We start from the raw sequence: 24384 nt of genomic DNA on the forward strand, positions 1-24384 counted from the left end.
CACTATTTATAAATAGTCACAACAAATCAATATTACACAAAACTTTATATACTGGGATTGTCCTGGGATAACTCCCAATGGGTAAACTACAATACAAAACAAATACTAAGGTGAGGCACTGAGGGTGATTCCAACCCCATTCATAATAAGGGGGTTTCCTTGCAAAAATGGTATTTTATTGCTTAAACTAAAATGACACATACAAGTATTTGCAATCTAGATATAACTCATAACTAAGCAAATGGAGGTTTGAGAAAAAATACATAAATGAAATAACAAAAAAAAGCTAAATATATAACCTCATGAAAGCATTTAAATAAGCCAGTGGCTTCCCTGCACAGTAAAGCATGCATGTACTTACCTAAGGAAACAAAGCAGCTACAGGAGTTGGGGAGGAAAAATAAAATTAAAAAAAAAAAAAAAAATCAGAGCCAAATGGAGTTAAAACATGTCTGGAAGAAAAATTCCACCTAACATGAAGGGAAAAAAAACTAGAGGAAAAGGTTGGAAGACTTGCAGGCTGAGGCCTAGCTAGAAGTAAAGGTAATGGCAGCCTGAGGGAAACAGGAAGGCTGAGAGGTAGAGGAAACCCTTTCTTTTCTCTCACTCTCTTTGTTTGCAATGTTCTCTCTCTCCCCTCTGCCTCTCAACAATGGCTGCTCCTGCAAACGCCAGGCTGCTCCTTGCTGCTGGGCCCTCTAATGGGTTGTTGCAGGAGTCTGAGTGTTGAAGCTGGCAGTGCTCCCTCACTCCCACACACCCCCCTTTCTGTGTCTCCCACAAAGAGGCCCAGGAGGTGGCCTGTCCCTGTACCCTCCCCCTCCTCCTTTACTGCTTGCTCTCTAGGGCTGATCCTCTCTCATGAATACAAGGCAGGGGGGAGGAGGTGGAGGAAGAGGCTGGGAGGGAACTGGAGCAGTCATAGGCTGAGAGGACAACACACAGAGAAAGAGGTTATCCTCTGCTTTCTCATTGTGTACACAGAGTAAGGGGGGGGGGGGAGGAAATGTGCACTGATCTGTTGTCACTAGCAAAATAACATATCTAGAGTGCAAGCTTTTCAAAACACAGGGTGCTTACTACATAAAATAACAATACTATAAATTAGAATGTATAAAATGTATACATAACATTTTAATTTACTACACAAAAGGCTTTATTTGCATATATGTTTTATTCGGATTTATTTCAGTCTTTAAAAGTAAAATAATTATATTAAAGTGACATTACAGAACGTTACAGGCTACTATATTGTAATATATTGTCTGGGTGCGTACACAGCCTCTGATTGGTGAATACACTCTAATGTCACATTAACAAGCATTGTGTACACAAAGTACCCCAATACAGTACATTATGGGGTACTATAGCCCCTGCATACCTTACTATATATTATCTAGAAGTGTACACAGCCTCTGATTGGTGCATACACTCTAATGTCACATTAACAAGCATTGTGTACATAAAGTACCCCAATACAGTACATTATGGGGTACTATAGCCCCTGCATACCTTACTATATATTATCTAGAAGTGTACACAGCCTCTGATTGGTGCATACACTCTAATGTCACATTAACAAGCATTGTGTACATAAAGTACCCCAATACAGTACATTATGGGGTACTACAGCCCCTGCATACCTTACTATATATTATCTAGAAGTGTACACAGCCTCTGATTGGTGCATACACTCTAATGTCACATTAACAAGCATTGTGTACATAAAGTACTCCAATACAGTACATTATGGGGTACTATAGCCCCTGCATACCTTACTATATATTATCTAGAAGTGTACACAGCCTCTGATTGGTGCATACACTCTGCATACAGAATAATTAGCAGGTTCCTTTAAATAATTTCTGAGAAATAGCTTACATTTTAAAAAGTACAATGAATGTATTTATATATTAATAATACAAATTTCATCTTGACTCATTTGATGCACAAATATTAAGTTCAACCTATTTTTCAATAGAATATTATCAGAATGTATCTTGAAATGTTGCAGTTTTACAGTTTGAAAGGTTAGGCTGTCAAGTGATATTTTAATACCTAACTCGACTTAACTCAAAGAATACCCAATCAGCAGCTAGCTCCCAGAGTGCATTGCTACTCTTGAGCCTACATAGTTATGCTTTTAAACAAAGGATACTAAGAGAACAAAATATATTTGATTACATTAGTAAATTAAACAGTCTCTTAGAATTCAATGCTCTATTTCAAACACAAAAGTGTAATTTTTATTTTCATGTCCCTTTAAACATACCTCAATCATCAATTTTCATTCAAACGTTCCTTTTATGGTTCATATAGAACATACAATTTTAAACAACTTTGCAGTGTACTTCTATTATGAAATTTGCTTAATTTTCTTAGTATCCTTTGTTGAAGGAGCAGCAGTGCACTACTGGAAGTTAGCTGAACACCTCGGGTGAGCCAATAACAAGATGCGTATACGTAAAGCCAATCGCTAGTTCCCAGTAGTGCATTGCTTCTGAGCCTACCTACGTATGCTTTTCAACAAAAGATACAAAGAGAATGAAGCAAATTAAATAATAGAAGTAAATTGGACAGTTGTTTAAAATGAGATGCTCTGTCCAAATCTCAAATGAAAAATTTGATACTAGAAGTAATTTGGAAACTTTTTTTTAAAAATGTTATGCTCTTTCTGAATCACAAAAGAACATGTTTGGGGTTCATATCTCTTTAATGTGGACATTCCAGCTTTACCTAATCTGTAGCTGCAAATCTCTACAATTCTGTATGATAGACATGGATTAAAGGGATACGAAAACCAATATTTTTCTTTTGTGATTCAGACAGAGCATAAAATTTTAAAAATGTTTCCAATTAACTTCTATTATCAATTTTACTTTATTTTCTTGGTGTAATTCATTGAAGGAGCAGCAATGCATTACTGGGAGCCAAATGTAAATATTGGTAAGCCAATGACAAAAGTCATATGTGCAGCCACCAATCAGCAGCTAGCTCTCAGCTCCTAGCTTTCTTACGTATGCTTTTCAACAAAGGATACCAAATGAAGGAAGCAAATTGGAAATTTGCTTTATTCCCATGGTATTCTTTGTTGAAGAGATACCTAGGCAGGTGACTGGAGCACTATATGGCAGTAGTGTTCTTGTAAATGGATAACATTGTAGAAAAACTGCTGCCATATAGTGCTTTAGGCATGGGCAGGCTCCTGTGCTTACGGCCCTGCTTTTCAACAAAAGATACCAAGAGAACAAAGAAAACCTGATAATAGAATTAAATTAGAAAGTTGTTTAAAATTGCATGCTCTGTCTAAATTCCAAAAGAATATTTTTGTGTTTCATATCCCTTTAAATGATTTCTAAACTTTGTACAGACATGTTTAATTAGGTAGCTTTAACTGTAGGAAGAAGAAGGTCCAAATGTATCTAATTAGTTACAGTTTATATATAAACCTGTACTGTTTTTAATCTAGCGATTTAGCCATAACACAGCAAGGGGCAATGTTGGATTCATTCGGAAATGATCTGAAAATGAAAATGCTTAGCTTTCTAATGATGTTTTCTGATAAACAAAAAATAATACTTGTTTTTATATACATAGAATATATCAGGAATTAATCAATGCACTGTAAAACATTGACAAACAAAAAAACCACATATAAAACTGTCATTTTGTTAGCAACATTTGCAGTCCAGAAATATACCCCATGTATATTGTTTATCATATCTTTGCTGTAGCCAGGGGGACAGATATTAAAGCAATTACTAGGTCACATGATGCAGGGTAAGATTTAAGAATACTTCAGGACAGAGCTTGACAAACTTGTTCAAAATCTATCAGCCAACCGATGACTTTATGTCAGAAAAGGACTAGCACTCTCAGACTTTACAACAACATATATATACATATATATATACACACACATACACATACATGTATACATACATACATACACATACACACACACCGGCCACTTTATTAGGTATACCTGTTCAATTGCTTGGTAACACAAATTGCTAATCAGCCAATCACATGGCAGCAACTCAATGCATTTAGGCATCTAGACAGGGCGAAGACCGCACAACCATCTCTAGGGTTTACAGAGAATGGTACGAAAAAGAGAAAATATCCAGTGAGCGGTAGTTGTATGGACGAAAAATGCCTTGTAGATGTCAGAGGAGAATGGGCAGACTGGTTTGAGATGATAGAAAGGCAACAGTATTTAAAAAACCACTCGTTACAACCAAGGGATGCAGAATGCCATCTCTGAACGCACAACACATCGAACCTTGAAGCAGATGGGCTACAGCAGCAGAAGACCACACAGGGTACCACTCCGGTCAGTTAAGAACAGGAAACAGAGGCTACAATTCGCACAAGCTCACCAAACTTGGACAATAGAAGATTGTAAAAACGTTGCCTGGTTTGATGAGTCTCGATTTCAGCTGCGTCATTCAGATGGTAGGGTCAGAATTTGGCATAAACATGAAAGCATGGATCCATCCTACTTTGTATCAACGGTTCAGGCTGGTGGTGTAATGTTGTGGGGGATATTTTCTTGGCACACTTTGGGCCCCTTAGTAACAATTGAGCATCATTTAAATGCCACGCCCTAAATGAGTCGTGTTGCTTACCATGTCCATCCCTTTATGACTACAGTGTACCCGTTTTCTGATAGCTACTTCCAGCAGGATAATGCACCATGTCACAAAGCTCAAATCATCTCAAACTGGTTTCTTAACATTACAATGTGTTCACTGTACTTCAATGGAGTCCACAGTCACCAGATCTCAATCCAATAGAGCACCTTTGAGATGTTTTGAAACGGGAGATTCAAATCATGGATGTGCAACCGACAAATCTGCAGCAACTGCATGATGCTATCACGTCAATATGGACCAAACTCTCTGAGGAATGTTTCCAACACCTTGTTGAATCTATGCCACAAAGAATTAAGGCAGTTCTGAAGGCAAAAGGGGGTCCAACCCGGTACTAGCAAGGTGGTGTACCTAATAAAGTGGCTGGTGAGTGTATACATAGGGCTTAAAATTTCCAGAGGTCCACTAGTCCCAGACAACTTAGAAATTTGGCTTTTTTCTACATTGAGTGGACAATTAACTTTTTCCCTCTGGTCTAGTAGCTTTTAACCCCTGACGAGTAAACCATAGGAATATTTTTACACACACACATTTTTGGGTTTTAAAAGAGTTCAGATCATTCTCACAGCAAACTGTGTGTCCCCCTAACACTGATGCTCTGACAGAAAATATGATTCCTAACATGGTACACATATTTGATAAAGATTCAGTTACCGCTACAGTAAGTGACATCCAAACGAGTAAATCTTTAATTATTTAAACAAAACTTTAGTGAAAACACTACAATTTCATTATAGGAACATTAAACCCACATTTTTTCTTACAATATTCAGACAGAAATAAATAGGAAAGTTATTTAAAATTACATGCTCTATTAACTAATTTGGTTAGTTATCTTTTTATCCTTTGTTGAAAAGTATACCTAGGTATGCTCAGAAGCTGCTGATTGGTGGCTGCACATATATGCATATTTTCATTAGCTTAAAGCTAACTCCCAGTAGTGTTTTGCTGCTCCTTCATCATAGAACAACAAGACAATTAAGCAAATTAGATAATAGAAGTAAATTGGAAAGATTTTTCAAATTGCATGTTCTATCTAAATCATGAAAGAAAAACTTTGGGTTTCATGTCCCTTTAAGTTGCAATACAAACTATGGGCAGTGATTATTCTGTGGATTTATGGCTGGACAGAAACAATACAAAAATGTGTTGCTTACCACCCTATTGACAACACAGAGCTAAATCACCATACAGCTGCAATTAAAGGGACATAACACACCAATTTTCATATAACTGCATGTAATAGACACTACTATAATTGCAAGGGTATTATGGGTAACCTCTGCTACATGTTCTTGACATGCACAGATACTGATCTAAAAATCCAGTATAAACCCTTTTAAAGACTTACTTTGAAGCTATTGTCTGGGAAAGCAGGAAGAGCAAACCTTTCCTGCATATGAAAAGACAGATTACATAAACGGGAGCAAGCAGGAATCTGTAGACTTCAGTCTACATCTGATATTTTGGGGCTTGGTTAGGATTCTGAAAATCAGCACAATGATATTAAAAAAATAAGCAAAACTATACATTGTTACAAAAACACTCCCAGGTGGGCTATATAAATGGATCATCTACAAAACATTTATTCCAAGAATAATCTAGTGTGCGATGGTCCCTTTAACAGTGACAGGGTCAGTATATAACAAAAACTCACTACCAACTATAGTTCATGTTCAAAAAATATCCTTGCAGCCAAAGTAGCGTCAGCAGCTAACGGCAGCCAGGGATTTAAATAAATAACTTCTACTTTCAAAGATTTGCAAAAAGCATTTTACTATTGCTATTAACCAATTACTACTACTAATCCCTAATGATTTCAATCCAATTAAAGCCCCACAGAAACTCTCACCAACTGCATTAACTCCATACATCAAACTAAGAAATAACCCAGGTCACCATACATGTTCCTTCCACGTCAATCACATCAGCACCCAAAACCCTTTACATTAGGGCTTGATAAACCAGGAAGCCAGTGGCGCCTAAAAAATTGGCAAAGCCTCTACCCTTAGCTAGGTGTGCATGGGCACATTTCATTTGATTCACTTTTACTTCCACCATCATGGGGGATTGAAAATGTAAGATGTCAAGAACATGCAGCAGAGGTTACCCATAATACCCTTGCGTGCAGAGAGACAGCTCAAGCAGCCACAGTATAAATTTAACTGCCTATACCAAATCTTCTTTTGTCTGTTCTTTAAACACACTATAACACAGGGGGTCTATATATAAAATAGATATTTAAAACAACTATTAAAACTGTATTTCTATTTTACACTGTTTTGCAGTCTAGGAACATACCATTTGGAATGTCCCTTGAATATGTTTGTTTAACTTATTTCATTTCCTGACATTTTCTTTGCTTATCTCAAGAATTTTTTCATTATGTTGATAAAAATGGCCCTATACTTAACATGTGTCAGTCTTGTTTTGGCTGATAACAATCCCAATTCTCGATTATTATCAACACATTTTAAGGCCAGTTTTTCACAGGAACTCAGATCTATTCTGGAGTCTGTGGGGGCAACAGGATGATTACTGGCTCCCTGCAGGTGAACTAAGACGCTTGCTGAAAGAAAAAGCACAGGTCTCTGTATGATCTGAGTGCTGAGCCCATCTGGACATGTACAAAGATCAATAGAGCATTTATGTATGACATGTATACATTTTAATATGGTCTTTAAGGGATTAAATTATAGTGGATAAACTTGTTCCTCTATTTACTGACTAGGGATATTTTAATATGGGAACTTTTATATTACCCTACCTTCTTATTATAACAGTGAACTATGAACATAATTCTTTTGTTGGAGTCAAAGTCTTTCACTTATTGGGGGCCTCATAGTTACTTATTTAGTAACTAAGATCCTGCCTGGTACCACCTTGGAATATATAAAAATATTTACACACTTTTACAACACTTGGAATATGTTCATTTAGACATTTGATTAGCAAACACGGATACAGACAGTGAGCGTGTTTCTGGATTGCAGGAATCTGCTTAACCCCTTAATGACCGCAGCACTTTTCCATTTTCTGTCCGTTTGGGACCAAGGTTATTTTTACATTTTTGCGGTGTTTGTGTTTAGCTGTAATTTTCGTCTTACTCATTTACTGTACCCACACATATTATATACCGTTTTTCTCGCCATTAAATGGACTTTCTAAAGATACCATTATTTTCATCATATCTTATAATTTACTATAAAAAAATTATAAAATATGAGGAAAAATTGAAAAAAACACTTTTCTAACTTTGACCCCCAAAATCTGTTACACATCTACAACCACCAAAAAACACCCATGCTAAATAGTTTCTAAATTTTGTCCTGAGTTTAGAAATACCCAATGTTTACATGTTCTTTGCTTTTTTTGCAAGTTATAGGGCCATAAATACAAGTAGCACTTTGCTATTTCCAAACTATTTTTTTTTCTTCAAAATTAGCGCTAGTTACATTAGAACACTGATATCTTTTAGGAATCTCTGAATATTCATTGACATGTATATATTTTTTTTAGTAGACAACCCAAAGTATTGATCTAGGCCCATTTTGGTATATTTCATGCCACCATTTCACCGCCAAATGCGATCAAATAAAAAAAATCGTTCACTTTTTCACAAATTTTTTCACAAACTTTAGGTTTCTCACTGAAATTATTTACAAACAGTTTGTGCAATTATGGCACAAATGGTTGTAAATTCTTCTCTGGGATCGCCTTTGTTCAGAAATAGCAGACATATATGGATTTGGTGTTGCTTTTTGGTAATTAGAAGGCCGCTAAATGCCACTGCGCACCACACGTGTATTATGCCCAGCAGTGAAGGGGTTAATTAGGGAGCATGTAGGGAGCTTCTAGGGTTAATTTTAGCTTTAGTGTAGTGTAGTAGACAACCCCAAGTATTGATCTAGGCCCATTTTGGTATATTTCATGCCACCATTTCACCGCCAAATGCGATCAAATAAAAAAAAAACGTAAAATTTTTCACAATTTTAGGTTTCTCACTGAAATCATTTACAAACAGCTTGTGCAGTTATGGCACAAATGATTGTAAATGCTTCTCTGGGATCCCCTTTGTTCAGAAATAGCAGACATATATGGCTTTGGCGTTGCTTTTTGGTATTTAGAAGGCCGCTAAATGCCGCTGCGCATCACACGTGTATTATGGCTAGCAGTGAAGGGGTTAATTAGGTAGCTTGTAGGGAGCTTGCAGGGTTAATATTAGATTTAGTGTAGAGCTCAGCCTCCCACCTGAAACATCAGACCCCCTGATCCCTCCCAAACAGCTCTCTTCCCTCCCCCACCCCCCAATTGTCCCCGCCATCTTAAGTACTGGCAGAAAGTCTGCCAGTACTAAAATAAAAGCTATATATTTTTTTTTTAATGATTTTTTTAAGCATATTTACATATGCTGCTGTGTACGATCCCCCCTTAGCCCCCAACCTCACTGATCCCCCCCCCCAAACAGCTCTATCCCCTCCCACTCTAACTTAATGGGCGCCATCTTGGGTACTGGCAGCTGTCTGCCAGTACCCAGTTTAGAAGAAAAAATTGTTTTTTTTTTTAAATTTGTTAAAAGTTTCTGTAGTGTAGCTTCCCCACACACAAAACCAACCCCCCCACCCCTCCACGATCACTTTTTGTGCTTTTGCACAAACAAGATTAGGCCAGTTTTATTAAAACTTTTTCCGTAGTGTAGCGGTTCCCACCCACTCCCGCCCCGTGCACGCGCCCGCCACCCTCCGTGCACGCGCACGCGTCCGTGCGCGGCCCCCGACGGTCCCGCCCAGATCCCGCCCCCTTGACGTCACGCGGCACACCGATGGCCGCCCACCCGCCTCCCAATTCGGCTCCCACCCACCAACGATACCGGCCATCGATGTCCGGTGCAGAGAGGGCCACAGAGTGGCTCTCTCTGCATCGGATGGCCATGTGAGGTTATTGCAGGATGCCTCCATATCGAGGCATCACTGCAATAACCGGAAAGCAGCTGGAAGCGAGCAGGATCGCTTCCAGCTGCTTTCCACACCGAGGACGTGCAGGGTACGTCCTCAGGCGTTAACTGCCTTTTTTTTTTAGGACGTACCCTGCACGTCCTCGGTCATTAAGGGGTTAAAGGGATGCTAAACCCAAATTTTTTCTTTCATGATTCAGATAGAGCATGCAATATTAAGCAATTTTCTAATTTATTCCTATTATCAATTTTTCTTCATTCTCATGCTATCTTTATTTTAAAAGCAGAACTATAAGCTTAGGAGACGGCCCATTTTTGGTTCAGAACTTGGGTTACACTTGCTTATTGGCACAATATTTTTGTGCTCTGAATTTATTTTTAACAGTTTGTAAATACTGTTGTGCATGGCACTTTGGGGGGAGGAATTTTCTTCATAAAGAATCTCAATATTTTTATGCTCTTTTATTTATGTTAACAGTTTTTGAATCCTGTTCTATGTGGCACATTGGGGGAGCCATTTTGATAGACAAAAAATAAAAATCAAGTTTTTACAAAAAGTCAGAATTAATAATGTCAAGATATAAAGAAAGGGAAGTAACATGTCTACTTGTGCGACAAAATCCTACTTTCTTTTACGAACAAAATTGTAAAAACAATGTAGAACTGTGCCAGAGTTCTCATTTACCTAAAATCAGTATGCCAAGCGTCTGTATTGAATCCTTAAAGAGTGCATTTTGCTTTCTGTGCTAATGAATGTGTGCATAGTGGCACAAGCAATACTTATGCTACTTTTTGTTTATATATGGCCATGCTTTTATTGATGAGGCAATAAAGTTGCAACTTGCAGCATTGATAGTGGACAAACTGCACGCTCTCTCAAATTAAAGCATGCTATTTGTTTGCACTACAACGTGCCTTTAAAACATTTGAATTATCAGTCACCTTTGATGTCTCATATTCAGATTTGCTCTTTGATTTTGGGCCAGATTATGAGTGGAACGCTAACGTTCGCACGCAAGCGATAAGAGGTTTATTGCAGGTATTTGCACTTGTTGGGCTTATCGCTGGTATTACAAGTTAAAAGTATACGCAATCTTTGAGCGTAATTGAGATTTACGCTAGAATGATTACCGTAACCTTAGAGCTTTGGTTAACTGTTACGCGAAACCAAAAAGTTGCATAAAACATATGGACATACATATAAGTGCATTGGAGCCCTTTGCAGTTAAGTAGATGAAAACATGTAAAATCATATTTATGCAATATTCATTTTTAATAAAGGTTTCAACTACGTTTACTGTAAATATTTGACATTCCAATGTTCTGCACAAAGGAGAGAGAGACAGACAAACAAAGAAATAGCTGGTGGCTCAGCACTCCAACCTCTGTGACACAATAGTAACCTGGGTGCGTTCCTCGAAATTCAAATACAAAGCTTAGTGGTAAAGTCACTTACAGGATTTGAAATAGTCAATAAAGTTTATTTGGATACATCAAGCGTAAAATGTCATGGTCGACGTTTTGGCTCTTACATTGAGCCTTCTTCAGGACTAGTAATAATTTAGACATATAAAAACCAGAAAAAACAACAGTTGTACAGTGCAAAGAAATAAGTAAAAAACATACAACAAGTGCACCCACCACCACATTTGTTATAATAAGGGTTAAAATTAAATGGATAAACCAGCTCAGAGGCCCAACCAGGAGAACCTGGGAAGAGTTAGTTAACACAAAAAATGGGATCCAATAAGGTCCCAAGTGCAATCCTAGTAGGCTGATACCTATCCACAAGAAGAAAACCAGGGGTATTAGGAAAATTTCCTATGTCCATCAAATCTAAGCCATACATTATGCTTGGGTAGCCTACCATATGTACCATAAACCACATAGCTACCATGTGGCACACTAAGACACAAGAAAGATTATGCAGGCTGATGTCAAAATGAATTATAAGGAGCCACGGTGTGAACCATGACCTATATATGACCTTAAACGTAACACAATGGTACATATACAATCATAAGAAAAAACTAAATGAATGGACACAGGAAAGGGCTAAGTATTACAAACCATATTGGTGAGAAGAACGAGGAAGAGGCGCAACATCAGAGAGCTAACTAGTAAGCATATAACTAATACTCCACCCTACCAATCAGAGACTCGAAACAACCGCAATAATCACTGATAGATGTGTTACAATACATACACAACCAGCCTAAGCTGCAGCAGTAACAACCCGCCAGCTGGGTTGGTATTAATACAGCTCAATGAGGAAACCTAGACTGCGTTCAAATAGTCTCTGAAAGGGAGCAGTCTCTACTATGGTTCTTTCTATCTGCTTAAAAAAGCGTCAACCTACGTGTCAGAATCCCTGTAAGGGCATAACCTATACACGGAAACATGTAAACCAATTCAAACGTATCTACAAGGTGTACACTTACAGCGATACTGACCCGAATGAAAATATAACTTAGGGTCCTGAAAGCACAAACAGTAATAGCTGTAATTACAGATAACCCAAACTACAAGTCAGATGCTAATTAATGTAAGACACAGACCCATATACACTTTAGGCAGGAACAATTCAGGCCCAGATGAGCACTCATTTCAACCTAACATTATAAAGTGCATTCACAAGAAAAAACACCTAGCCGAGTCTAATAACCAAACACAGCGGGTCTATAAAACAACATGTCATCTACAATAAAAAGTAAAAGAAAAAATTAGAGGGACTGACGCTCACACAAAATAAGTAACCAGTTCGCCCTGCAAAACATACCTTGAACTGGCTACACAGCCGTGCTCCCGACGGAGAGTGAGACTGATGCTGCTGGCATGCATAGCACGCCCTTATATTGCGTATAACGCCTTACCACTAATCAGTACACCTGTGTGCATACGTGGCGCAATGCGATGGTGCTATCAGCTGGGAAGCAAAACTAAGGAAAAAGACTGAACCATATGCTAAACACCAAACTTATAAAAAGTGTGGGGACCGTTGTAGATGCACCATACAAACCCCCCACAAATAGCTTAAGATTCCAGCAATCAAATCCGATCGTCCAACTATAAGGATAGTAAGGGCTAGATTTATTATAGCTGAGCGTATACGCGCCCCTGTACGCCTCAGCTCGCCTGTGGCTTGGCGAAATTACCCGCAGGTATTTGGCATTACACACGAGCGCAATTTTGCGCTCGCGTGCAATCCCGCCCCCTGCCCGCGCACAGCCAATCACGCGCGGGCAGGAGCTGTCAATCTCCTCGGTCGGACTCGACCGAGGAGATTGAATTTCGCCAGTTTAGAGGTGGCAAAGAGCGTTATAAAGCAGCGGTCTCGTGACCGCTGCTTGATAAATCACAGCGAGCAAGTTCTTGTGAGAACTTGCTACCGTAGGGGCTTCATAAATCTAGCCCTAACTATGTAAAACCAAGAGCAGACCGTGTAGAAAACTTGCAAGGTAATCAACCCTAATGAAGGGGATATAAGTTGTAGGTATAAATCAGTTAGGAGCACTGACATTTGATACAGCAATCAAATAGATCAATAAACCTCAATATAAATAAAAGCCAGAAAATAACCACATCCCATATTAAAACACCAACCAGTAGACATGAGAGGGACCTCTTGTCCTCAGTAGGAAACACCCAGCCTCCATTGTACAAACTAAATAGCGCGCTAATGAGTCGGTAGAGCACATTCCCAATGTACCACCAATGTAGTTATATGCTTACTAGTTAGCTCTCTGATGATACTTCCTCGTTAGTCTTCTCACCGATATGGTTTGTAATACTTAGCCCTTTCCTGTGTCCATTCATTTAGTTTTTTCTTATGATTGTATATGTACCATTGTGTTACGTTTAAGGTCATATATAGGTCATGGTTCACACCGTGGCTCCTTTTAATTTATTTTGACATCAGCCTGCATAATCTTTCTTGTGTCTTAGTGTGCCACGTGGTAGCTATGGGGTTTATGGTACATATGATAGGCTACCCAAGCATAATGTATGGTGTAGATTTGATGGACTTAGGAAATTTTCCTAATACTCCTGGTTTTCTGCTTGTGGATAGGTATCAGCCTACTAGGATTGCGCTTAGGACCTTATTGGATCTCATTTTTTGTGTTAACTTTTCCCAAGTTCTCCTGGTTGGGCCTCTGTGCTGGTTTATCCATTTAATTGTGTTGGGTGCACTTGTTGTATGTTTTCACTTATTTCTTTGCACTGTTCAACTGTTGTTTTTTCTGGTTTTTATAGATCTAAATTAGTCCTGAAGAAGGCTCAATATAAGAGCCGAAACGTCGACCATGACATTTTTACTATTTCAAATCCTGTGAGTGCCCTCCTTTACCACTAAGCTTTATATATATATATATATATATATATATATATATATATATAATAGCCAGAAAAAATGCACTCTCAGGACTTTCACAATCAAGTTACTTTTATTCCTGTAACGTTTTCGGAGGTCTTGCCACCTTCATCAGCATGATGAGTGCATTTTTTCTGGCTATTATTCTTTGCAAAGTTGCACCCAGGCAGTTTTCCTCTGAGGGCGAGATCTGGTGTTTTGGATACATATATATATATATATATATATATATATATATATATATATATATATATATATATATATATACACACACACACACGCGCAAACGCACATGCACACATCTGGTGTTTTGGATACCTATATATACCTATATATATATATATATATATATACACACACACATACACACACGTAGTTATGAATAAATAAAACATTCTATGTGAAGAACATTGGAATGCAAAATATTCATATTTTCATGTTGGGTGAGCACACATGAGAATATACAATCGGGTTGACTTCTATGGCGGAATATGTGAACGCTCATGCAGTATTCTAACTTTGGCTTTTTGCTTTTGTCGGGTTAGCGAGCGAAAACGGTTTACTTTCAAGTCATAATATGAGTGCAACTCAACAAGCGCAAAAATCCGAACTTCTAACGCAGTTAACGCTCAAGCGGCAGCGTTCATTTGTGCTCCACTAGAAATCTGGCCCTTTGTGTTTAACTCTTTTGCACCCACATTGAATACATATTTACTTACAGTATATTTGTAAAGTACACAAAACCTTAATAATAGCATAAATGCTACTGCATGTTTTATTAATCACACTGTGAGCACAGATAGTGCAGTGACATCTGTCATTGTCCAATTAACAGAACCGGAAACAAATCAAATTAAACACAATTTAGTCAGTGCTAAATAAAAACATTTGAATGACATTCATTGGTGTTGTATTTCTATTAATTGTTTCAAAATATTATTTTCAAACACCTCTTAGAAAATTAAAGGCAGCTAAAATATGGATAGCTGGTACAACATGATACCATGTTACCATTAATAGGAAAGGGGGAGGGAGACATATATTTTGGGGGGTGGCCATCTGTCTTTTCTTGTAACAAGATCATTCTCCCTCCTTTGCTTCTGATCAAGGATTACAGATGATCTAAAGACAAATCTGCAGCACGAGAAGCAGTATCACATAAAAACAAATGTCACACCGCTCTCACTATAAACTGGATAATACAGGTTTTCCATATGGATCTTCTTACAACAATACACTGGCTTTTTCAAATATCAAACATCTGTACTCTAATACTACTGCAAGTTATAAATAATATACACACACCATGGAAACTGAACATGTCCAGCTCTTAAAGGGGCATTGTACTTTCAAATGTTATCCCCTTTAATGTGTTCCCAATGATCCCTTTTACCTGCTGGAATATATCAACTTGTTTACAAATAGCTGCTTTACATTTATTTTTTAATTTAAAATAGCTGATTTTGCCTTCTGAATCCACAACATAAAACCGAAAAATATGAATACTGCTGTATTCTTTACAGAAATGCTATGCAAACAAGAGACCGCAGATGAAGTCATCCTCCCAGTGGGGAGGGGAGAGATTGGTACAAAAACATAATTTATGCTTACCTGATAAATTCCTTTCTTCTGTAGTGTGATCAGTCCACGGGTCATCATTACTTCTGGGATATTACTCCTCCCCAACAGGAAGTGCAAGAGGATTCACCCAGCAGAGCTGCATATAGCTCCTCCCCTCTACGTCACTCCCAGTCATTCGACCAAGGACCAACGAGAAAGGAAAAGCCAAGGGTGAAGTGGTGACTGGAGTATAAATTAAAAAATATTTACCTGCCTTAAAAACAGGGCGGGCCGTGGACTGATCACACTACAGAAGAAAGGAATTTATCAGGTAAGCATAAATTATGTTTTCTTCTGTTAAGTGTGATCAGTCCACGGGTCATCATTACTTCTGGGATACCAATACCAAAGCAAAAGTACACGGATGACGGGAGGGATAGGCAGGCTCTTTATACAGAAGGAACCACTGCCTGAAGAACCTTTCTCCCAAAAATAGCCTCCGATGAAGCAAAAGTGTCAAATTTGTAAAATTTGGAAAAAGTATGAAGCGAAGACCAAGTTGCAGCCTTGCAAATCTGTTCAACAGAGGCCTCATTCTTGAAGGCCCAAGTGGAAGCCACAGCTCTAGTAGAATGAGCTGTAATTCTTTCAGGAGGCTGCTGTCCAGCAGTCTCATAAGCTAAACGAATTATGCTACGAAGCCAAAAAGAAAGAGAGGTAGCGGAAGCTTTTTGACCTCTCCTCTGCCCAGAGTAAATGACAAACAGAGAAGACGTTTGTCGAAATTCCTTAGTTGCCTGTAAGTAAAATTTTAGAGCACGGACTACATCCAGGTTGTGCAGTAGACGTTCCTTCTTTGAAGAAGGATTTGGGCATAAAGAAGGAACAACAATCTCTTGATTGATATTCCTGTTAGTAACTACCTTAGGTAAGAACCCAGGTTTAGTACGCAGGACTACCTTATCCGAATGAAAAATCAAATAAGGAGAATCACAATGTAAGGCTGATAATTCAGAGACTCTTCGAGCCGAGGAAATAGCCATTAAAAATAGAACTTTCCAAGATAACAACTTTATATCAATGGAATGAAGGGGTTCAAACGGAACGCCCTGTAAAACATTACAAGGTTTAAACTCCATGGTGGAGCAACAGTTTTAAACACAGGCTTAATCCTGGCCAAAGCCTGACAAAAAGCCTGGACGTCAGGAACTTCTGACAGACGTTTGTGTAACAGAATGGACAGAGCTGAGATCTGTCCCTTTAATGAACTAGCAGATAAACCCTTTTCTAAACCTTCTTGTAGAAAAGACAATATCCTAGGAATCCTAACCTTACTCCAAGAGTAACCTTTGGATTCACACCAATATAGGTATTTACGCCATATCTTATGGTAAATCTTCGTGGTAACAGGTTTCCTAGCCTGTATTAAGGTATCAATAACTGACTCAGAAAATCCACGTCTTGATAAAATCAAGCGTTCAATTTCCAAGCAGTCAGCTTCAGAGAAGTTAGATTTTGATGTTTGAAGGGACCCTGTATCAGAAGGTCCTGTTTCAGAGGTAGAGACCAAGGTGGACAGGATGACATGTCCACCAGGTCTGCATACCAAGTCCTGCGTGGCCACGCAGGTGCTATTAGAATCACTGATGCTCTCTCTTGTTTGATTCTGGCAATCAATCGAGGAAGCAACGGGAAGGGTGGAAACACGTAAGCCATCCTGAAGTCCCAAGGTGCTGTCAGAGCATCTATCAGGACTGCTCCTGGATCCCTGGATCTGGACCCGTAACGAGGAAGCTTGGCGTTCTGTCGAGACGCCATGAGATCTATCTCTGGTTTGCCCCAACGTCGAAGTATTTGGGCAAAGACCTCCGGATGAAGTTCCCACTCCCCCGGATGAAAAGTCTGACGACTTAAGAAATCCGCCTCCCAGTTCTCCACTCCCGGGATGTGGATTGCTGACAGGTGGCAAGAGTGAGACTCTGCCCAGCAAATTATCTTTGATACTTCCATCATAGCTAGGGAGCTTCTTGTCCCTCCCTGATGGTTGATGTAAGCTACAGTCGTGATGTTGTCCGACTGAAACCTGATGAACCCCCGAGTTGTCAACTGGGGCCAAGCCAGGAGGGCATTGAGAACTGCTCTCAATTCCAGAATGTTTATTGGCAGGAGACTCTCCTCCTGACTCCATTGTCCCTGAGCCTTCAGAGAATTCCAGACGGCACCCCAACCTAGAAGGCTGGCGTCTGTTGTTACAATTGTCCAGTCTGGTCTGCTGAATGGCATCCCCCTGGACAGATGTGGCCGAGAAAGCCACCATAGAAGAGAATTTCTGGTCTCTTGATCCAGATTCAGAGAAGGGGATAAGTCTGAGTAATCCCCATTCCACTGACTTAGCATGCACAGTTGCAGTGGTCTGAGGTGTAAGCGTGCAAAGGGTACTATGTCCATTGCCGCTACCATTAAGCCGATTACCTCCATGCATTGAGCCACTGACGGGTGTTGAATGGAATGAAGGGTGCGGCAAGCACTTTGAAGTCTTGTTAGCCTGTCCTCTGTCAGGTAAATCTTCATTTCTACAGAATCTATAAGAGTCCCCAGGAAGGGAACTCTTGTGAGTGGAACGAGTGAACTTTTCTTTTCGTTCACCTTCCATCCATGTGACCTTAGAAATGCCAGCACTAACTCTGTATGAGACTTGGCAGTTTGAAAGCTTGAAGCTTGTATCAGAATGTCGTCTAGGTATGGAGCTACCGAGATTCCCCGCGGTCTTAGTACCGCCAGAAGAGCACCCAGAACCTTTGTGAAGATTCTTGGAGCTGTAGCCAATCCGAATGGAAGAGCCACAAACTGGTAATGCCTGTCTAGGAAGGCAAACCTTAGGTACCGATAATGATCTTTGTGAATCGATATGTGAAGGTAAGCATCTTTTAAATCTACAGTGGTCATGTATTGACCCTCTTGGATCATAGGTAAAATTGTCCGAATAGTCTCCATCTTGAACGATGGAACTCTTAGGAATTTGTTTAGGATCTTTAAGTCCAGGATTGGTCTGAAAGTTCCCTCTTTTTTGGGAACCACAAACAGATTTGAGTAAAATCCCTGTCCCTGTTCCGATCGTGGAACTGGATGGATTACTCCCATTAACAAGAGCTCTTGTACGCAGCGTAGAAACGCCTCTTTCTTTGTCTGGATTGTTGACAATCTTGACAGATGAAATCTCTCTCTTGGAGGAGAGTATTTGAAGTCCAGAAGGTATCCCTGAGATATTATCTCTAGCGCCCAGGGATCCTGAACATCTCTTGCCCAAGCCTGGGCGAAGAGAGAAAGTCTGCCCCCCACTAGATCCGATCCCGGATCGGGGGCCCTCAATTCATGCTGTTTTAGGGGCAGCAGCAGGTTTCCTAGTCTGCTTGCCCTTGTTCCAGGACTGGTTAGGTTTCCAGCCTTGTCTGTAGCGAGCAACAGCTCCTTCCTGTTTTGGTGCAGAGGAAGTTGATGCTGCTCCTGCTTTGAAATTACGAAAGGAACGAAAATTAGACTGTCTAGTCTTGGCTTTGGCTTTGTCCTGAGGCAGGGCATGGCCTTTACCTCCTGTAATGTCAGCGATAATCTCTTTCAACCCGGGCCCGAATAAGGTCTGCCCTTTGAAAGGTATATTAAGCAATTTAGACTTAGAAGTAACATCAGCTGACCAGGATTTTAGCCACAGCGCCCTGCGTGCCTGAATGGCGAATCCTGAATTCTTCGCCGTAAGTTTAGTAAGATGTACTACGGCCTCCGAAATGAATGAATTAGCTAGTTTAAGGACTCTAAGCCTGTCCGTAATGTCGTCCAGAGTAGCTGAACCAATGTTCTCTTCCAGAGACTCAATCCAGAATGCCGCTGCAGCTGTGATCGGCGCAATGCATGCAAGGGGTTGCAATATAAAACCTTGTTGAACAAACATTTTCTTAAGGTAACCCTCTAACTTTTTATCCATTGGATCTGAAAAAGCACAGCTATCCTCCACCGGGATAGTGGTACGCTTAGCTAAGGTAGAAACTGCTCCCTCCACCTTAGGGACCGTTTGCCATAAGTCCCTTGTGGTGGCGTCTATTGGAAACATTTTTCTAAATATCGGAGGGGGTGAGAACGGCACACCGGGTCTATCCCACTCCTTAGTAACAATTTCAGTAAGTCTCTTAGGTATAGGAAAAACCTCAGTACTCGTCGGTACCGCAAAATATTTATCCAACCTACACATTTTCTCTGGTATTGCAACTGTGTTACAATCATTCAGAGCCGCTAACACCTCCCCTAGTAATACACGGAGGTTTTCCAGTTTAAATTTAAAATTTGAAATATCTGAATCCAGTCTGTTTGGATCAGAACCGTCACCCACAGAATGAAGTTCTCCGTCCTCATGTTCTGCCACCTGTGACGCAGTGTCTGACATGGCCCTAATATTATCAGCGCACTCTGTTCTCACCCCAGAGTGATCACGCTTACCTCTTAGTTCTGGTAATTTAGCCAAAACCTCAGTCATAACAGTAGCCATATCCTGTAATGTGATTTGTAATGGCCGCCCAGATGTACTCGGCGCTACAATATCACGCACCTCCCTCTGAGCGGGAGATGTAGGTACTGACACGTGAGGCGAGTTAGTCGGCATAACTCTCCCCTCGTTGTTTGGTGAAATTTGTTCAATTTGTACAGATTGACTTTTATTTAAAGTAGCATCAATACAGTTAGTACATAAATTTCTATTGGGCTCCACTTTGGCATTGCAACAAATGACACAGGTATCATCCTCTGAATCAGACATGTTTAACACACTAGCAAATAAACTTGCAACTTGGAAATACAATTCAATTAGAATAATATTAAAACGTACTGTGCCTTTAAGAAGCACAGAAGATCTATGACAGTTGAAAATTAATAAATTGAAACAGTTATAGCCTCAATCCTTGTAAACAACACAACTTTAGCAAAGGTTTAATCCCATTAGCAAGGATAACAAATTCTGAAAGCAGGAAACAAATTACAGAATAAACGTTTTTTATCTCAGTCAAACTATAATTCTCACAGCTCTGCTGAGAGAAATTACCTCCCTCAAAATAAGTTTTGAAGACCCCTGAGCTCTGTAGAGATGAACCGGATCATGCAGGGAATACAATGAGTTGCTGACTGAAATATTTGATGCATAGTAAAAGCGCCAAAAAACGGCCCCTCCCCCTCACACACAGCAGTGAGGGAGAACAGAAACTGTCAGAAAAACAGATTAAGCAACTGCCAAGTGGAAAAATAGTGCCCAAACATTTATTCACACAGTACCTCAGCAAATGAAAACGATTTTACATTCCAGCAAAAACGTTAAACATAATCTCTAGTTATTAAACAGCTTTATGTATTTCTTACAGTGTAATTCTAGTGAAGTACCATTCCCCAGAATACTGAAGTGTAAAGTATACATACATGACATTATATCGGTATGGCAGGATTTTCTCATCAATTCCATTGTCAGAAAATAAAAACTGCTACATACCTCTATGCAGATTCATCTGCCCGCTGTCCCCTGATCTGAAGTTTACCTCACTCCTCAGATGGCCGAGAACAGTAATATGATCTTAACTACTCCGGCTAAAATCATAGCAAAACTCTGGTAGATTCTTCTTCAAACTCTGCCAGAGAGGTAATAACACACTCCGGTGCTATTTTAAAATAACAAACTTTTGATTGAAGATATAAAACTAAGTATAATCACCATAGTCCTCTCACACATCCTATCTAGTCGTTGGGTGCAAGAGAATGACTGGGAGTGACGTAGAGGGGAGGAGCTATATGCAGCTCTGCTGGGTGAATCCTCTTGCACTTCCTGTTGGGGAGGAGTAATATCCCAGAAGTAATGATGACCCGTGGACTGATCACACTTAACAGAAGAAAATGTTGATTTTTAATTGCTCTAAGTATTTATAATTGTGTATGCAGAAAGAGACAAGAGAACATTTTGTATAAAGAGAAACATAAGATATGGACTACTGTCACTGCAAGTTCAGTCCACTTACATTGATTGTGGCTTCAAGACCATAAAAATTAAAGCTAAACTCATTGGTTTGTATAACATGTCATTGTAAACACATTGGCCTAGTTTCCGTTGAGGTGGTAAATTGTGGAAATTGGTGATAAAAACCATTTATCTTCTTAAAAATCTATGAAATTTTTTTTATGTTACCACCAGTTTCCAAAATGGAAACTAGCCCATTGAGGGGTCGATTTATCAAAGGCTTTGCAAGCCTTTCGACCCCATACGACTGCAGGTTCTCACAAGAGAACCTGCACGCAATATTTAACAAGCAGTGGTCATTAGACCGCTGCTTTCCTAAACTTTCGCCACCTCTAAAGTGGCGAATTTTAATCTTCCCGTTATATTCATACCGGGGAGATTGACAGCTCCTGCCCGCGCATGATTGGCTGTGCACGGGCGGGATTGCATGCAATTGCAAAATAGCGCTTGTGTGCAATGCTGAATTCCGCCAGAGGCGAGCTGCGGTGGACAGGAGCGTGTATGTGCGCCCCCTGTCCGCCTCAGCTTGATAAATTGCACCCTGAGGGTAAACCATTTTACAATAGTATCCCTTTTAAAATATTTTTTATACCTAGGCTTTTAACAAGCCTGTATATAACCGCTACAACAAGGTTATACTTATTCAGTAGAAAACATTTTTGGAAAAAAAATAAAAATGGAATCGTAATTTCAGGTTGGAAGATATGAGTTTCAGGAGTAATTTGTAGAAGTCTCTTAACTAAAGGTTCAAATTTAAAGTGAAATTTTCAAGACAATTACTATAAGGGAATTTTAAAAATGTGCATAAGACTATCCTAACAATTAAAGGGACATGAAAGCCAAGCATTTTCTTTCATGATTCAGATACAGCATACAATTTTAAACAACTTTCCAGTTTACTTCTATTATCTAATTTGCTTTATTCTCTTGGAATCCTTTGTTGAAAAGGATATCTAGATAGGCTCAGGAGCTGGGAGCTAGATGCTGATTGGTGGTTGAACATATATGCCTCTTGTCATTGGTTTACAGATGTGCTCAGCTAGTTCCCATTAATGCATTGCATTTCATGTCCCTTTAACTCAGATTTTTTTTAAAAATAGACAACATTCAGATATGTTTACATTAAAACCACACTTTGTTACTCTGAAATAAAAGTAAAGTGCTCTATATAAATAGAATCCTTTGTTTTGGGTTAGGCTCTCGATCACTTTTCATTAATCTTTTCTTTTATTTTCTAAAAAATTCAATAGTGGATTTTATTTTAACAATTGGGTCTCCTATTAATTAGCCTCAAATATGCTCCCACATGCATTTTACCCACACATGTGACACGATAAGCATTACGGACAAGAGTAACATGCATCACTTTGTTATGTGTCTAAATGTGTTAAAAAATAATAAGTAGTGGTGTTAAACTTGGTAACATTACACCCTATTTTTTTGTTTGTTTTTTGCATATGTGCGGGAGCCATGCTTCTACTCGATTCCTACCTAGCTGTATCCTCTGATTTTTCAGGAATAATGAACCTTATGGGCGTTGTGGAAGTTGCTGTGAATGCGATTGATACCCAGTGAAATCAAGGAAATCAAGCTAACACAGTGTATTTACAATGGACCAGATTACAAATGGAGCGCAAATCAATGCTTCAGCTTGAGCGTTAACTGTGCTAGAAGGAGGATTTTGTAGCTTGTCAGGGTGTGCTCGTATTATGAATTGAAAATAAACTGTTTTCGCTTTAGCGAACACGACTTCTATAAAAATCCGAAGTTAGAATATCACATGTGCGCTCACTTATTCTCCCATAAGAGTCAATCGAGCAAAAAAAGTGGGGGGAAACCTAACACCCTTCTCTCACACAAACCAGAACGCATATTCTCATTTACGCTAACATGAAAATATGAATATTTCACATTCCAATGTTCTGCACATAACATAAAATGTTCCAATTATTCATAAATACATATTTCTACATATATCTGATAGTATTTTAGTACAATATATATCTATACCTATATATAATCGTGTGTCTGTGTATGTGTGTGTGTGTGTGTGTATATATATATATATATATATATATATATATAATATATACACTGCTCAAAAAAATAAAGGGAACACTTAAACAACACAATGTAACTCCAAGTCAATCACACTTCTGTGAAATCCAACTGTCCACGTAGGAAGCAACACTGAGTGACAATCAATTTCACATACTGTTGTGCAAATGGGATAGACAACAGGTGGAAAATATAGGCAATTAGCAAGACACCCCCAATAAAGGAGTGGTTCTGCAGGTGGTGACCACAGACCACTTCTCAGTTCCTATGCTTTCTGGCTGATGTTTTGGTCACTTTTGAATGCTGGCGGTCCTTTCACTCTAGTGGTAGCATGAGATGGAGTCTACAACCCACACAAGTGGCTCAGGTAGTGCAGCTCATCCAGGATGGCACATCAATGCGAGCTGTGGCAAGAAGGTTTGCTGTGTCTGTAAGCGTAGTGTCCAGAGCATGGAGGCGCTACCAGGAGACAGGCCAGTACATCAGGAGACGTGGAGGAGGCCGTAGGAGGGCAACAACACAGCAGCAGGACCGCTACCTCCGCCTTTGTGCAAGGAGGAACAGGAGGAGCACTGACAGAGCCCTGCAAAATGACCTCCAGCAGGCCACAAATGTGCATGTGTCTGCTCAAACGGTCAGAAACAGACTCCATGAGGGTGGTATGAGGGCCCAACGTCCACAGGTGGGGGTTGTGCTTACAGCCCAACACCGTGCAGGGCGTTTGGCATTTGCCAGAGAACAC

General features: G+C 39.5%; 1 protein-coding gene across 5 annotated transcripts in view; it reads right to left on the reverse strand.

Annotated features, from left to right (window-relative positions):
* Positions 1-24384, reverse strand: part of LDB1 (LIM domain binding 1) — a 490040-nt gene that overhangs the window by 119461 nt on the left and 346195 nt on the right. The window contains exon 1 of one of the 5 annotated variants that reach the window (XM_053692497.1): positions 362-764. The exons of the other annotated variants lie outside the window; for them this stretch is intronic. The gene's annotated coding sequence lies outside the window, so the exon portion shown is untranslated. Of the gene's footprint in view, positions 1-361; positions 765-24384 lie in introns of those variants that run through there. 5 annotated transcript variants of the gene reach the window in all.

Source organism: Bombina bombina, chromosome 9 (assembly GCF_027579735.1).
Source record: "Bombina bombina isolate aBomBom1 chromosome 9, aBomBom1.pri, whole genome shotgun sequence".
In the NCBI taxonomy this organism is placed as follows: domain Eukaryota; kingdom Metazoa; phylum Chordata; class Amphibia; order Anura; family Bombinatoridae; genus Bombina; species Bombina bombina.